Source organism: Pistacia vera, unplaced genomic scaffold, assembly GCF_008641045.1.
Source record: "Pistacia vera cultivar Batoury unplaced genomic scaffold, PisVer_v2 Contig271, whole genome shotgun sequence".
Classification (NCBI taxonomy): Eukaryota; Viridiplantae; Streptophyta; class Magnoliopsida; order Sapindales; family Anacardiaceae; genus Pistacia; species Pistacia vera.
The window spans coordinates 41,010-56,966 of record NW_022196081.1 but is presented as its reverse complement, the minus strand read 5'-3'; positions in this window follow the sequence as shown (position 1 = coordinate 56,966).

Sequence of the window (15,957 nt, the reverse complement as noted above, 5' to 3'; positions counted from 1 at the left end):
ACATTAATAACACAATGAACTTAATTATCCACTAATATAAAACATAATGAAGGAGTACTTAAAGAAAGGGTAATGTTTTCGGTTGGTTGATATTTTCAGTGGAACATCACTGAAGTCAGGTGGCCTGATAAACTCTGTCTTCAACTCACATATCGCCTCGCAAACTTCGCCAACATATCTAGAGATCGTATCACCCGAGTGTTGAAAATTCTTCATCATCGTTCTGATTGTCTTGTTTTTACCAACGATTGTCAAAAATATCATAACTTGTTCTTCAATACTCATCCTCCTAGTTGGTCGCAATTTCCCTTGCTATGCCAAAATGTAACATAAGTATGTAAAACAGTCTTTGTCCATGCGGCACTTGTCAAAGATTCTGTCATCATGACCATTGAGTACTTCCAACATGTAATCATGACCAGTTAATAGTTGACGCCCATCTGTTTCTAATGCGGCAACAACGCACAATGCAATGGTTATATCTATCAGTATTTCTTCTTCGTCATCTGCAGTATATCGTCTTCTTCCTGTACGCCTAGATGACGCCATTTAAACCTGCACATTTGCAAAACATTGATTAACATTTAACAGTTGTTGTAGTACTTAGCAAAATATAATAGTCAATTTTTAATTCTAATTACAATCCCAAACTCATATAAAACATGTTATCTCACATAAAACAATAGCACAATGAATAAGTTCATACAGTAGCAGACATTTGGGGACATTTTCAAATCAAGGTGTTGAAAAAAATGTTTGGTTTAGCCGTAAAAGGATAAGTGCCCACTGGCACATATAAAATTGTGGGCAAACACTTAGGACATACAGGGTTATCTACAAATTGCAAAAGTCGTTATAAATCCAATTAACCTTTTCCTCAGGCGGGAGTTTTACGAATACCTCCCGCCACCCTAGATTTTGATATAAGTACTTGACAACCGGCATGTAAAACTCTGTGGGTACTTGGATGGCCGTCAAGATGTCAATACAATGACTCATGGAAAACGGATCAGATGGAGCACTGGTGTTCTCTTCGTCCCCCTTATCTCTACTACGATTGCCAGCCCTCGATCCCATACTCCTCCTTTCCACAAGCACGTTCGTCAATTTACCAATGACATCCACAAGTGCCTGTCCTAGGTTGCTTCTCTTCCTTCTATTTCTCAGTCTTGCATGACCAGATGTATTTGGCCGTTTTCCCCCTGTCATCTAATTCGGATCAGGTTCGAAGTCAGTATCATCAATGTCAACTGATCCCTGATTAGAAGAAGTGAAGTTCTCCACCAGTTGAGACGTAGATGTGTACGCATATCTCCTTATGGCAGTTTGCTTCTCAAATATGACTTCATAAAGTTCCTTGAAAGGAAGTCCCTTGCGGAAGAATTGCTGAGCCTGTGGGTTTTGCTAGTAATGAAAAATAAACACATATTAATATCTGTCAGTTCCAAAAAAAAAATTCGTAAAAATATGGTGCCGTTGATTAATATGAATTAAAAATTTTAAAATTTACCTTGATATATTCTTGCCAAACCTGTAAGGGACACATTGGAGTTTGTGCGACTCATGATCCCAACCAAAGCCAGTGCGTTGAAGCAATTTTCGCCATGCTTGATATACTTTTCTCAGGCGAAAGTACTTAGAAGCTAGTTGTGTCATGTTGAGTCTCCTCTCAGCCAATGATGATAAGTCATCTAACATTTCCTAGTAATCTATTGTTTTTATAAAAGTACCATGGGAAGTTTTCGTCTGCTCAGACAACAGGACTAGAAATTTGTGGGTCATCTTAGTAGACCAGTTCACATTATCACTCATCTAATAACAGTACGGTGAGAACAACAACCAAGATTGGGACACCATACTAATCAACAAACACATTACCAATACACATACGCACATTTAAACCTCATAAACTAAACACAGATAAATCGTTACCTCGTTCAATCCAACACTACTTGAAGCCGTCAATGCAGGGAAGATACGGGCAATGTTGACCAACAGGGTGTATGATGAACTCCAAGTCTAGAAAGACGTCGAAATTTTCTCTTATGCTGAAAGTAGTAATCGATCCTATGACGGCAGGCCAAATTATATTGACAGTTGTTCATATGATCGTAATTTGTTCCTAAGATCAAATAACGATGTCGAATCTGCAAAACAAATGTATAAGTTAGACAAATCCCAAAAAAATTTACTCCTAAAATTTCTTCATGAACTCGCCACACAACACTCACCACACTGTTTTCTTTCTTTTTTCTTTTTCTTTTTTCATTACCGGTATTTTCTTTTTTCTTTTTTCGTTACCTATACAAGAGTATAGGTGGGCTCCTCCGGACAAGTGGGTTTTCATGAGAAGAAGTTGCTCCACCATTTCATATCCGCACACCAACTAGTAGTAATAATTAATAAAATATAGCAGATTCATATAACAAAGCTTCAATGATAGAAACCCGAACGGTGGCACAAGCAAGTTATGTTTAACTACCTACTTCATTGATATCATAATCGGTTGTCTTAACCTATAAACCAATATCAATCCCAAGATTTGGTTGTTCTAAGCTACATTAAGACAATAATAAATAAAGTAAAACTCTTGCTTTACAAATCTAAGCTGGAAAGTGGAATTCTCGTCTAGCCCTAACATGTCCACATCTGGTTACCACTTTATAACATGGAGTTTATAAAGAATTAGAGTTAAAATATAACACATGAATATAAAATGTACAAGTTGTTAGTCCCTTTCAAGATTTACATCAATCTGTTGTTTGTATTTTGAATGAATTCTAGGAACAGATTAGTGGAATTGGACCTAATTAACTAGTTTTTGCCCACTTTAAGATAGGTACATTTATGTTTAATTTTTGAGCTAAAAAATCATCTTGTTGCTTGTATTTTTAGGTGCCAACCTGTGTAAAAAAAAATGAAAGAGATAGGTGCCAGCCGGTGTAAAAAGTAAGTGAAAGTGATAGGTGCCTAAATCCAACAAAGAAACTCGCCTATGGAGACAGCGTTGGAGGAGGGTAGCCGATGATGGTGGTGGCTGTTCAAGATCGTGCAACGGTGGACCTCGAAGCCTGAAACGTCTGGGCAATGGGCATATCTTGAATGGTGGTGTGTTTGGAAGACAGTACGACGATGATGAGTGGTGGTGGAAGCCGATGGCCTGGGGTTGGAAATGGATGGCCGACGATGGTGGTGTTTATTCAAGATCATGCAACGGTGGACCTCGAAGCCCGAAACATCTGGGCAATGGGCAAATCTTGAATGGTGGTGTGTTTGGAAGATAGTATGACGGTGATGAGCAGTGGTGGAAGCCGGTGGCCTACTGTTGGAGGAGGATAGCTGACGATGGTGGGGGGTCTTGAAGATCGTGCGACGGTGGTGGTCCAAGGCTGAAGTGTGTGGGCGTTGCAAGAGGTTCAACGACCGTGGAGGAGGAAGAGAGATTCTCGGTGATGAGTGGTGGCACAAGACAGACAATGTGCGGTGGGTGGAACAGATTTAATTTATATGGTCGTTTTTGGGACAGAGATCTTGAGGAAGGAAAGCTACAAGATCTTGGGTTTGTTTTCTGATTTAGGTGGAAGATCGTTTGGAGATAGATTTGGGAATTGAGAGGAAGATCGTTTGTGAAGGTGGTGAAGGAGTGAAGACAGAACAAAAAGAAAGACAAAAAAAGTGAAGAAAGAATAAGAAGAAAGCACTGCAAAATAGACAGACAACGGTCACAATTGTCAAAATCGAATTTTGAAGATTGTGTTTTCTGAATAACAAAACAACCACTTACTCTGAAAATAGGATAAGAAATAGGGTAGAAAATATTAAAACAAACGCACCCTTAGTATCTCCAAATACTATTATCACCTTTTTTATTGGTGTCCACAAACTTTAAACAATAGCCCTTCTTGGTTGATCTGAATTCTGAATTACGAATAAAGCTTCTGACTCAACAGATTAACATACAGTGAATGGTTTGAGATTGTATTAGATAAGCGTTATTGTTAAAATATATAAAATAAAATAAAAAATGATAGAGATTATTGTTTGGGCCTTCGATTTCCACAAGTTTATGATCAATTTCTGTGCAACGGTAAATTTGTCCTTCCCAATCAATGTCCACATTTGCAAGCCTATAGAAACACAAAACTTGGGTTTTTGGTCAAAGGAAAATAATCTATTTTAAGATCATTATAATTGTCAGTATGTCATCGTATCCATTTCAAGGAACACCCGGATATGAATGTCAAACATTATGCAAGTATCTTGCGTTTTGATTTTATAAAATGGATATGGTGAAAAATCAGCCCCTCAACTATTTAAATTTTGATCAAAAGTTTGTTTGCATGGATGCTTTGTTGCTTTTACGACTTTCATTGTGCAGTAAAATTTCCTAAATCAGCATTCAAACTAATATTTTTTTTTTGTTTTGTTTTTGTTTTTTATAAACCAAACAACAAAATCCCAAATATAAAAAAAAATTATTTTTTCTTCACTTTCATAGCAAAACAAAAAATCCCAAAATTAAAAAAAAAAAAAACAATTATCTTAGCTTTCTAAATAATCAAGATCCATAAGGTGAAACTATTAAGAGAAAAGGTACCAAGTTAATATGGATTTCAATATGATTTTAGACAGCTTTAAGAGAAGATAAAGAAAATGGAAAAAAAAGAACCCTTCAAGCATGAGATAGAAAGAGAAAGTTCTCTGTGTTGCTACGTTGCCCTACACTTTGTGTTGTCGTCGTCAACGTGGCCCTCAAGGTCGTTGGATGGGGTTTTGCTCCAAGGGTTGGGGTGGTTTTCTTTGGTTTTCCTTGTCTTCTTTTGATCGTTTTTTCTTCTTTTTCTACTGCTTCTATGAAGCTAGGGACTCCGCTGATGGGTCAAGGGCAAAAATTCAGCTCCTCAGGCGTTGTGAGAAGCAAAGGGATGAGCAGTTAGTCATTCAAATCTACAGAGGGAAAGGACTCCATGTATTTGAGTGGTAACGATGCTGAGGTGGGTGGCGTGGTTGAGTGTTTTGATTTTTCTAAGAAAATGGTGGGGATGGGTTTGATGAAAAAAGGGTTGTGTCCATTGGTGATGGTATGTGTCCACTGGTGAGGGTATGTGTCGTCGATATGAAAGGGAATGGAGAACCTGTTTTGAGTGGCAATGCCCAAGATGTTATTAGGAGTTGATCTAGGATCATTGTGGACTTGCAGGATTCAGAAGTTACCCATCGAAGGGGTGGTCATCACCATGAAAATGTGGTGAATTCAGAGTTAGGGGTAGTAATAATGAGACCGTTACATAGTCCTCCTATGAGGAATTTTAGGAAGGTTGGGGTTTTTCTTAGGTGTCGATGTCAGTTGCAACGAGGTCAAGGTTTAGGCGATTGTGGCTAGGAATACCATCGTAGTCATGTCAAGGAGGCTGGCGTTCAGGTGCCTACAAGCATGGTTTAGGGGTTTCTATTGGGTCGACATTAGGGTCGGAGGCTCTATGGTGAGTCCAGCTTCAAGTCTTATCTAGAAATTCTTCTGAAGGTGGTGCCTAAGTGTTGAAGGGGGATGGGGATTAGTCAGAATCAGTCTCAAGCTAAAAAAAAACTAACTTATGTTCTTTTCAGCCCTCGTTTGAACATGATGGTATGTCATGGGTTGCCTGCGTTGTCAATTGCCTAGAAGGGTAGGAAAAAAAATGGAAAACAGTTTGGTTGGTTCATTCATTGATTAAAAAAAAAAAAAAAAAAAAAAAAAAAAAAAAACCCTCGTTTCACATGGAGCAACATTTTCCTATGAAAATGTGGAAGAAGTACGGTATAAAGGAAATGATGCTTAACGATAAGGGATTTTTCTTCTTCAAATTTGAACATGAAGAGGCTATGTTGGATTGTTTGGAGGATGGTTCATGGCTTTTCCAAAATAAGCCTATCTTGCTTTAGAAATGGCATCCTGACTTGGAACTTAGCAAAGTCTCCCCAAAGTCAGTTCCACTATGGGTAAAGTTCTTTGATGCGCCTCTACAGTTATGGAGTCTAATAGGGCTAAGCTATATGGCGAGCACGGTGGGTAGACCTATAGTCCTTAATAATATTACCGATGAAATGTGTCCTGATTGGTTAGGCCGCATTGGTTTTGCTAACATCTTGATCAAAGTTGATGCTACCCGGAAATTGCCAGAATTGATTAGAATGAAAATGCCTATGAATGAAAACTGTGAACCAAGAACTATGGAGGCTCATGTTGGCCACCTATAGAGACCCTCTCAGTGTGCAAGATGTCAAGTGTTTGGGCATGCACAGGAATCTTACCCATCTCTTCCGAAAGCTGTAGAAAAGAGCCCCGTAAGGGACTCTTCAAAGGTCCCTCAAGGTGATAAGAAAGGGTTTATTAAAGTTAACCGTAAGGGTAAAGGCAAGGCAGATTTAAAACCCTCAGTGGGTATCTCCTTGGCAAATCAGATTGTTATTTCGAGTAACCCTGTAGATCCTTCAAGGATTGCCAATGATATTCCTTCTCCTTGTTCGAAGTCTAAAAAGGTTGTGAGCTCTAAAAATAATAACTTTTTTCAACTTAGCAAGTGGAAAAAAGGTATCCGAACAGGTAATGTGTTCCAATGCTTAGCATCTGAACATGATGGCGATAGGGAATTAGTGATGGTTAATTAGGGTCAATCGTGCTTAATTGATAAGGGTATGGAAACGAATTCTGAATCGAGCTTGGAGGGTTCGGATGTTGACTCTAACTAGGTTTCGATGGTAGAATTTGTCATGAATGGAGGTTCTTTTGAGAAATGTCCTAGAGGGGGATGTGCTAGCTAGACCTGGCAAAATGGGTCCGGATCCACGGGTTGACCAGTAGGGTACGAGTCCACTACATTGGACTCATTTTTTTTTACCCATACCCGATCCAGCCCATTTTGAAAACGGGTGAAAAGGGTACCGCGAGTAGGCGTACAATCGAACCGAACACGAACGAACACCCCCGTTCGAAACTCGTTCGATAAGCATGAAGGAGTGTTTGAATTCGTGTTTGAACTCGAACGAACACAGGATGACTGTTCGAGTTCGTTCGATTAACAAAACGATCAGTTCGTGATCGTTTGACTAACTCGTAAATACTTGTTCGAATAACTTGTTCGATAACTTGTAAACACCTGTTCGAATACCTGTTTGAATAAAAAATATACACCAAGTTTCCAATTCATGCTCTAAAAAATAAATATACAACAATTTATAATTCATACCTATTTAATTCAGCATTTGAAAATAAATCAACTTTCTATCTATATTTATATTTTAAATAAATCAATAAAAACTCAGTAAATTAAATTTGTTATTAAATTAAGCTATTATGTTATTAAATTTGTTATGCTATATATCACTTGATTATACAATATGTTATGTTCATAAATTTGCCATATTATATTTAATTAAGCTATTATATTATTAAATTTGTTATGCTATATATCACTTAATTATACAATATTTTATGTTCATCAATTTACCATACTATATTTAACTAAGCTATTATATTATTAAATTTGTTATGCTATATATCACTTGATTATACAATATGTTATGTTAATCAATTTACCATACTATATTTATTATTTATTAATTGAAATGCTATCTTATAATATTTAATTATTGATTAAATTAAAAAAAATATGAAGCTAATAAATTATTGGATTTACTATATTATATATCACTTGATTATACAATCTATTATGTTATTAAATTTGTCATGCTATGTATCATAATACTTTATTAATTTTTAATTAAAATGCTATATATTATATATTTAATTATTGATGAGATTTGGAAGAAAAAAAAAATCCAAACATATTATATATATAAGAAAAAAAAAAAGCATCATAATATTTTATTATTGATTACCATTAAAAAAAAATTCATCCAAACTAAACCAAACATAATATAAAAAAGAAAAAAAATATATATATATATAAATTATAATAATGTATACCATGTTTTTCAAACATAAACGAACGATAATCGAACAGATGGATCAGTCGAACGTATAATGTTCACGAACATAATCGAACGAACATCCCATGTTCGAACTCGAATCGAACATATTATCGAACGAACATCGAACTATTCGCGAATAGTTTATTATCGAGTTGAGTCGAACAGTTATCGAACGAATATCGAGCTATTCGCGAAAAATTCGGTTCATTTACAGCCCTACCCGCGGGTACCTGTTTGTTTTTTTTTTTTTTAAACTAATTAGTAAATTGAAATCCCTAATTTGTAACTCATCTTCTCTCTCATACTCACTCATGCAACTCCATCTCACACTCACTCAAACAACTCTTTCGTCACCGCTACTCACGCCATTCCATTGTCGCTGCTACCCAGGTAACTCCACCGTCGTCGCTTCTCCAGTCCCCACTCTCCAGAGCCACGTATACAGTCTCCACCGTCGTCACATCTCCAATCTCCAAAGCCACCGTCACTCTCGTCTCTCACACTCACCCACTCTAGTCTCTCATAGTCACTCACTCACTCTTGATTAAAGCTTCTCCAATTTCCACCGTCACCACATCTCCAATCTCTAAAGCCATTGTCACTCTCGTCTCACACACTCACTCTCGTCTCTCACACTCACTCACTCACTCACTCTTTGTTAAAGCTTCTCCATTCTCCATCGGTCGCCGCTTCTCTAGTCTTCACTGGTCGCTGCTTGCTTAGGTAACATACACACAAACAAACTCTCATTCATGTTTCTTGGATTCTCCTGGTGATGGAATTAATTGTTAGGGATGTTGACCCTTCTAGTTGTCATCCCTCTTAACATTTTCAATTGGACCCCCCTCTTCTTAATGAAAAAATCATTTGGAGCTCTTGGAAAATATTTATTTACAAAAGTTTCCCATCACTTTTTAAACCTAAAATAGGTTTGCCCTTTATAAGCAACCCTATGATGTGAAGGACATCTTCTAAACCTAAGTGAAGGAAAACATTATCATTTAGCCTAAAACAAGATGTATCTCTCCGATAAGAGGCAGCCAATGCCTTGATTATAGGTGCACAAAGTTTTGGTATATGTTGTAATTTTAACAATTTACTTAATCCCCCCCTTTCAAGGGCTTCTTTCACCGTACTTTCAACCTCAAAATCGTGAAAGTTAGATACATGCTCACATACTTGGAATGTCATTGTTTCTTAAACAAAAGTCAAGAAAGAATAAAGACTGGTAGATTTCATCAAAAAAATATGCTCAGGCATCCTGCCTAACAAGCAAAAACATTGCACAACAGCAAAGAGAACATAATGCTGCCATATTAATCAAATAGGAAAAATATTGCACAGCAGCAAATAAAATATGTTGATTGTGTGATTAATTTTAGGTTAATAAGATACATGTGCCGATGTGCGAACTGATCACAATCTGAAACTTGTAATCCAAAATTTTTCTTGATGTGTATCTCAAAAGCAACAAATACATCACAAAAAATAAAAGGTGGCTTTAAGGTAAATCTAGAGGATGTTTGTATCTAGAAGTTGGTTTTACAAACATCCTCAGAAAATATTATCAAGTAAATTATTTTCTACATATAAACTTGAAGAAAATTTTCACATCAGGACAAAACTTCGACAGAGAGGATAGGTCATAAGCTTTCAATTTCTTCTGTCGGCTTCTAAGTTTCTTCTTCTTTGTAGAAATGACATATTTTTATAGCAAACTACTAGTAGTCAAATAGAAAAACGAACTACCACATTAAAAATGCAATCCACATTAAGAGTGTGGAAATGTAAAGAGGGGCTGGGGGCTTGCTGCATTTTGCAGGGCTGCCCACGCGTAAGCCTATGTCATACGTAGGTGTCTACATGCGTAGGCAAGTCCCAGCCCCCCATATGTGTTTTCTTACTTTTCTACCTAGGGGTGTGAAAAAAAGTCCAAAAATCGGACCGAAAAATCGGACCGAAAATTCGGTTTTTTTGTAAACCGGTTCAGTTTTCAAAATTTCATAAACCGATTATCCGGTTCAGTTTATAGATTTTTTTCAAACCGATTAACCAAAACCGGTTTTTAAAAAAAAAGTAATATTTTTTCCCCTATTTAATATTGTCAAGAACATGGGAGAGTGTGCATTTACAAGTCAAACCAAACCCAACCCCTAGGCGTCTCTCTTTCTCTCTCATTTCTACATCTCATGTGTAGATGTGTACCTCGTGGTTCATGCTTCTTCATTCTCTCTCCCAATTTACCATTTAAGTTGTCATCTCCTCTTTCTCTCAAGTATTCAAATTCCATTCTCATACTCTCCCTTTCTCGCGACTGAAACTTGAGTTCTTTGGCATGGAGAGGAAAGAAACGGCTTCCTCTTAGTCTTAGTTCTAGAAATTTCTTATCGTCAACGAAACTTTTGAGGTACATGGCTTCTCCTTCTAATCTCTATTTCTGATTAATTTGTTTTCTTGTGTTATTGTGTTTAGAACTTATTGTTATGAGTTTTTGTAGACCTTCAGGGCGTCATTCCAAGATTAATCATGAGATAATCAAATCTATTATTGCCTCCGAAGGGAATGCTTTGGATTGAAAGAAGATTAAATTTTTTATATTTAAAATTTGGTTCAAGTCGGTTAACCGGTTTTTCGAACTGGTTTTTCGGTCCGGTTTAAAATCGTTTTAAGCATTGATTCGGTTCGGTTTCAGTTTGGATTTTTGCTTGAACCGATTTTTCGGTTCAGTTTGAAAAATGCCCTAATCGGTTTGGTTAACCGGTTTTTCACAACCCTACTTCTGCCAACTCCAGCCAACCAACCTGCCACGAAAGCCTCCCAAGGGCCTGACTTGGCTTCTCTAGTCCTCTTGAAGCCAAAAACACCCACTCCCCCGATGCCCTCCAAGTGCTCGACAAAATGCATCAATCACCCGAACTTCTCCGATCAGACCAACACCAAGTCCATATCCCCCAAATACGCAGCATGTTGCTTGTTTTGGTTTCTTTTTGGCATGGTGCTCCTATGCTTATATTCAATTTATATATATTATGCAGTGTTCTAGAAGCATAAATATTAAGGAAAATGGGCTTGAGGTTGTTATTGTACCATACTTCCCTGCAAGGGTTACGATAAGGTTAAGTTGGCAAGTCTTTTCCAAAATTAAGGAGAATCTAGGTAGGCAAAGGAAAGGTATGGACTGGTTTAGAAGGAGTTATTTCAGTCATTTTGCGGAGTTAGGTGAAAATTGGAACAGGGGCTTCTAGACTGCACATTATCTTTTGTTGCACTCAGTTAGAGGCAAAAAGAGAAATGAAATGTGGTTTATAGTGGACGGGAAGCCGATGTGTTTTGGGATGATGGAATTATTTTTTATGACAGACCTTAATTGTGGACCATTTCTAAAAGTAGAAGTGGAAGAAAGGGTAAAGAAGAGCAAGGCAGCCGAAAATTTTGTTAGAAAGGTTATGAGGAGACAATAGTCAGTTTCGGTGCATGATTTAGAGGAGAGGTTAGATGCGAATGACAATAATTATACCTCTTCAGAGAAGTTATGAATTTGTTTGATATGGTTCGTACGTTCCATCCTTATGGCTTATGACTCAATAAAAGCCATTAACTTTGACTGGGTGCGATTTGCAAGTAATGGCGAATTCTTTAATTCTTATCCATGAGGAAGGTTATCGTTCCAATTAACCATTGATTCCCTCCAAAGGAAAAGATATGGTGATAAAACGCTACCAATACATGGAGAATGATAAAGCGAGCACTTATAATTTGTTCGGCTTTCCGTGGGCAATGCAGGTAAATATTAATAAGTTTTTGTTATTTGTTTTGTATTACATGTGTTTTAAATCTGATATGAATTATTTTTTTACAATGTAGGTTTGGTTGTACGAGGCTATCCCTACCCTTGGTAAGGCGAGGGGGCGGAAGGAAACATTGGATGAGACACTGATCCCATTTCCTATGATGTTGTGGTGGCATACCGAGAAGAGCACCTATTGGGACTATGATAAAATTCAAGTGGAAATTCAAGCGGCTCAGGTAAGATTGAAGGATTTGTTTTTTGAATATGTATTTATTTTAAATGTCGCTTAAAAGATATGTTGATTAATTAATTTTGTAAATTTGGTTGATTTTTTTTTTTATTGCAGGGAGTGGTCCACCTGTTCATCCCTCCTACTAGAGGTGAATTGCTCATAAATTATGTTACGTCGTTCATACCATTGGATGATGTTTCTGAATCTGTATCTCTCACTTTTTTTTGTTCTTTTTCATAAGTTTTTCTTCTCATTGATTTAGAGAAACCTAAGTCAGAGAAATCAGCATAGAGAAGGTAAGACAAAGAGAAAAGAATTGTGGTTTGGACGACAAGCGCACACAGAGCCAGAGACCAAGCAAGTAAGACTTTTGTTTTTTTCTTATTCATCCCTATCTCTCACTTTTTTTTCTTTTTCTTCTTTTTTTTTTTTTTGTTCTTTTTCATAAGTTTTTCCTCTCGTTGATTTAAAAAAACTTAAGTCAGAGAAACCAACGCAGAGGAGGTAAGACAAAGAGAAGAGAACTGTGGTCTAGACGACGAATTATTTGTATCTTTTGTTTTTGTTCTTATTAATCCCTATCTATAACTCCTTTTTGTTCTTTTTTATAAGTTTTTACTCTTGTTAATATAAAGAAACCAGTGCATAGCAGGTAAGACGAAAAGAAGAGAACTGTGGTTTGGACGACGAATTTTTTGTAGATTTTGTTTTTGTTCTTATAATTCATCCCTATCTCTCACTTCTTTTTCTTCTTTTTGTTAGTGCACAATGAAATTAGGTTGGGCTCTTTTCTTTGTACTGATGTTGGTAATAGGTACGTGAATTTTGGTGGTGTACTTGTACAAAGAACAGGAGCAAGCCTCAGTTGCTTCGATACTCCCATTGCAAGTCCCTTCACTTCCCTAGTAGCAATAGGTTGAAGTTGTTAATAAATTCTATTTGAATGAAAATCTAAAACTGGGAATTGCATTTAAGTGAAGGTCAGATGTTTGTTAGGGAATGAAGCAAATGGGCCCTTTTTTTGTTATGAAAAAATAACAAAATCACTTTTAAATGTTATGTTGATTATTTCCGTTTGAGTGTTTGTAAACGGAAAGAGTCACCCAGAAATGTTTGTATTTTCATTACTTTGTGATACACTGGTTTTGTGGATATTGTGTGTGTTGGGAAACAGAAGCTAACTTTTTGCATAATCTTGGACAACTGGCCGTGTAGGATGAAAGCTTGTCAAAGAAGCTTGCAGCAATCATAAAGTCCGATGTAGTCCCTCCAATTTCCAATGAAAAAATGTCACCTTTTCATCTCTTTTTTTGATAAGTCACCTTTTCATCTTTTTTTTTTTTTTTTTTTTAACAGTCACCCTTTTCATCTTCATTGTTGATCAATGTTTTAAAAGATTGGTCAACAAGTCAACAGATTTTAAAAGATTTATTTTAATTTATTTATATGATGTTGCTCTACCTTTTTTAATTTATTTAATCCCATACCTAATTAGATTTTAAGAGTATCTACTGTAATATATATTTTAATTTTGGGACTAATTATGGGATATGTGCATATTATAGCCAACACGGCAATTAATTAGAAATTTTTATGCAAAAAGAAGAATAAAAAATATAAATTAGATTATTAGTATGTACATCAACATGTCCCAGTAAATAATAATCAGAACTCAAATTATTTTCCTAATTCTGTTATCTTTTTTCCTTAATAAGAAATGAAGACCCAATAAAATGTAAAAATAAATAAATAAATGAAAAAGACAATTTTGACTTAAACAAACCTCACAAGCAGTCAAGGACTCAAGGGGCATAAAATGAATTGAACACACTACACCCCTAAACCTAGGTATTTTCTCATGCTTTTGGCCGCCAGTGTGGGTGCTTTCTAAATGGCAGCGGCTGCCATGGCCATAGCCACGCCCTCCTTGGTTCCACGAAGAGGCCACGTCGACTACCACATCGTGGTGCAGTGGCCACCCACAACCTTAAATGACATCTTCGATCTTCACCCTTGTGATACTTTGTGGTTCATTTTGTCAGGATGAGTCAAATAGTGATGCCTATGTGAAGATGCATCGAAGATGTCATTCTTTGATGGGGAAATCCCACAAAAACAACTTTGCTCTTGTATGATGGGGATGCTAGAATGAGGTCAATGGCGTAGAAATCTAGTATGCTCTGTTATGGTATTTGATTTCTGAATTTGGTTTGGATGGTATCTAGAGACTTTGGTGTGTTGCACTGCCTAGATGGTGTCGATGAATACATAAGTTTTGATATGTAATCACTTTCAAGTTAGGTTTTTTCTAATGCATAATTGTAATGCAAAGTTTTGTTTCATGTCTTATTGGGTTATCTTTTAAAGGAATTGAGAAGGAAGCAAAAAGGGACCATGAAACAAATTTTGTTTATTCTTCTATTTTTGAGCATGTGTCAGAGAGGTAATAAGTCCAAGGATCTAATTATGGTGAATGAAAAATTCCTATCTTTAGTGATGGATGTTCATTTTCCTTAGAAGAATGTTATGTTGTGTTGGTGTGTGTTCCACTAATTTTTCTTTCATAAAAAGTGTTTGTTATGCTTCAATGATTGGCGTTCCACTTCTTAAGCTATTCGATTTGTAAATTTCTTGTTGGATGTTATGCTTTTTTGCGCCAACATCTTGATTAGGGGATGACTTAAGCATCCTGCATTAGTTTAGCTATTAAAATACTCCAAGTCCACCCATACCCGCATAGGGTAGCGTGCAGGTCAAATATTTTGGACCCGTTTTGGGCCCATACCTGTTGTACCTGCACTCATTTGGACCCAACCTATCGGCCCGTATTGTCAAGTCTAATACCAGCCCTCAAACCCTCTCTCCCATCCATGATTAGTATCAGTTGCTGGAACATTAGAGGTCTTAACTAGCCTATTAAGCAAAAAAAAAAAAAAAAAAGATTAAGGTCCTTATTAAAGATAAGAAGCTTACATTATGTGTTGTGTTGGAGACTTGTTTTGCAAGATCGAATGTGAAGCATGTTTTTTATGGCGTTTTTAGTATATGGGAGTGGGTTTCTAATGGTGAATATGAGTTGTGGGGTTGTCATATTGCTATTAGCTGGGACCCTTCGGTGTTTAGTGTAGGTGTCTGTGGGATGACAAATCAGGTTATCCATTGCTCCATTAGGTAGATTACTGATAGGGATAGTTTCTTCTCCTCTTTTGTTTATGTTGATAATGATTACTTTTAAGGCGTGAGTTACGGGAGTGTTTGAGGGCTCACAAGATTACCGCAGGGGGTAGCCCCTAGGTTATCCTGGGAGATTTTAATGTGACTCTTAATCTTAGTGAGAGCTTAAGGAGCTCATCTGTTGTCTCTTCAAGGATGTTTTATTTTCGAAATTGTGTTGAAGACTTAGAGGTTGAGGATTTGAGTCAAGTGGGTATTATGTTTTCATGGAGTGGAAAACCTCATGGCAATAATTGGGTCCTTAAAAAGCTTGATAGGGTAATGAGTAATTCTTCCTTTGTGAGAAGGTTTCCAAGGGTCGGGACTTTTTTTAGCCACAAGGTCTTAGTGACCATAAGCCCTATGTTACTTCTTTCTCTAAGAATAGCTCTTTGAAGGCCCGTCCTTTTAAATTCTTCAACTATCTAGTGCATAAACTTGAGTTTCTAGATGGTGTAAAGAAGAGTTAGGATGTTTGTCATGTGAAGGCGCATATGTGTTCTGTTGTCAGTAAGTTGAAATCCTTAAAGCCTTTCTTTAGAAATGTCAATAGGAATCAAGGTCATCTTAGTAGAAAAGTGGAGATTCTTAGAAGGGATGTTGAGATGTTACAGCTTGCCCTTGACTGTGACCCTCATAATTGTGAGATTGGTGAGCATGAGGTTGTGTTTTCGTCGGCCCTCAGAATGACCCACTTGGATGAAGAAAGATTCATTAAACAGATATCTAAAGTGCACTAATTAAGTACGAG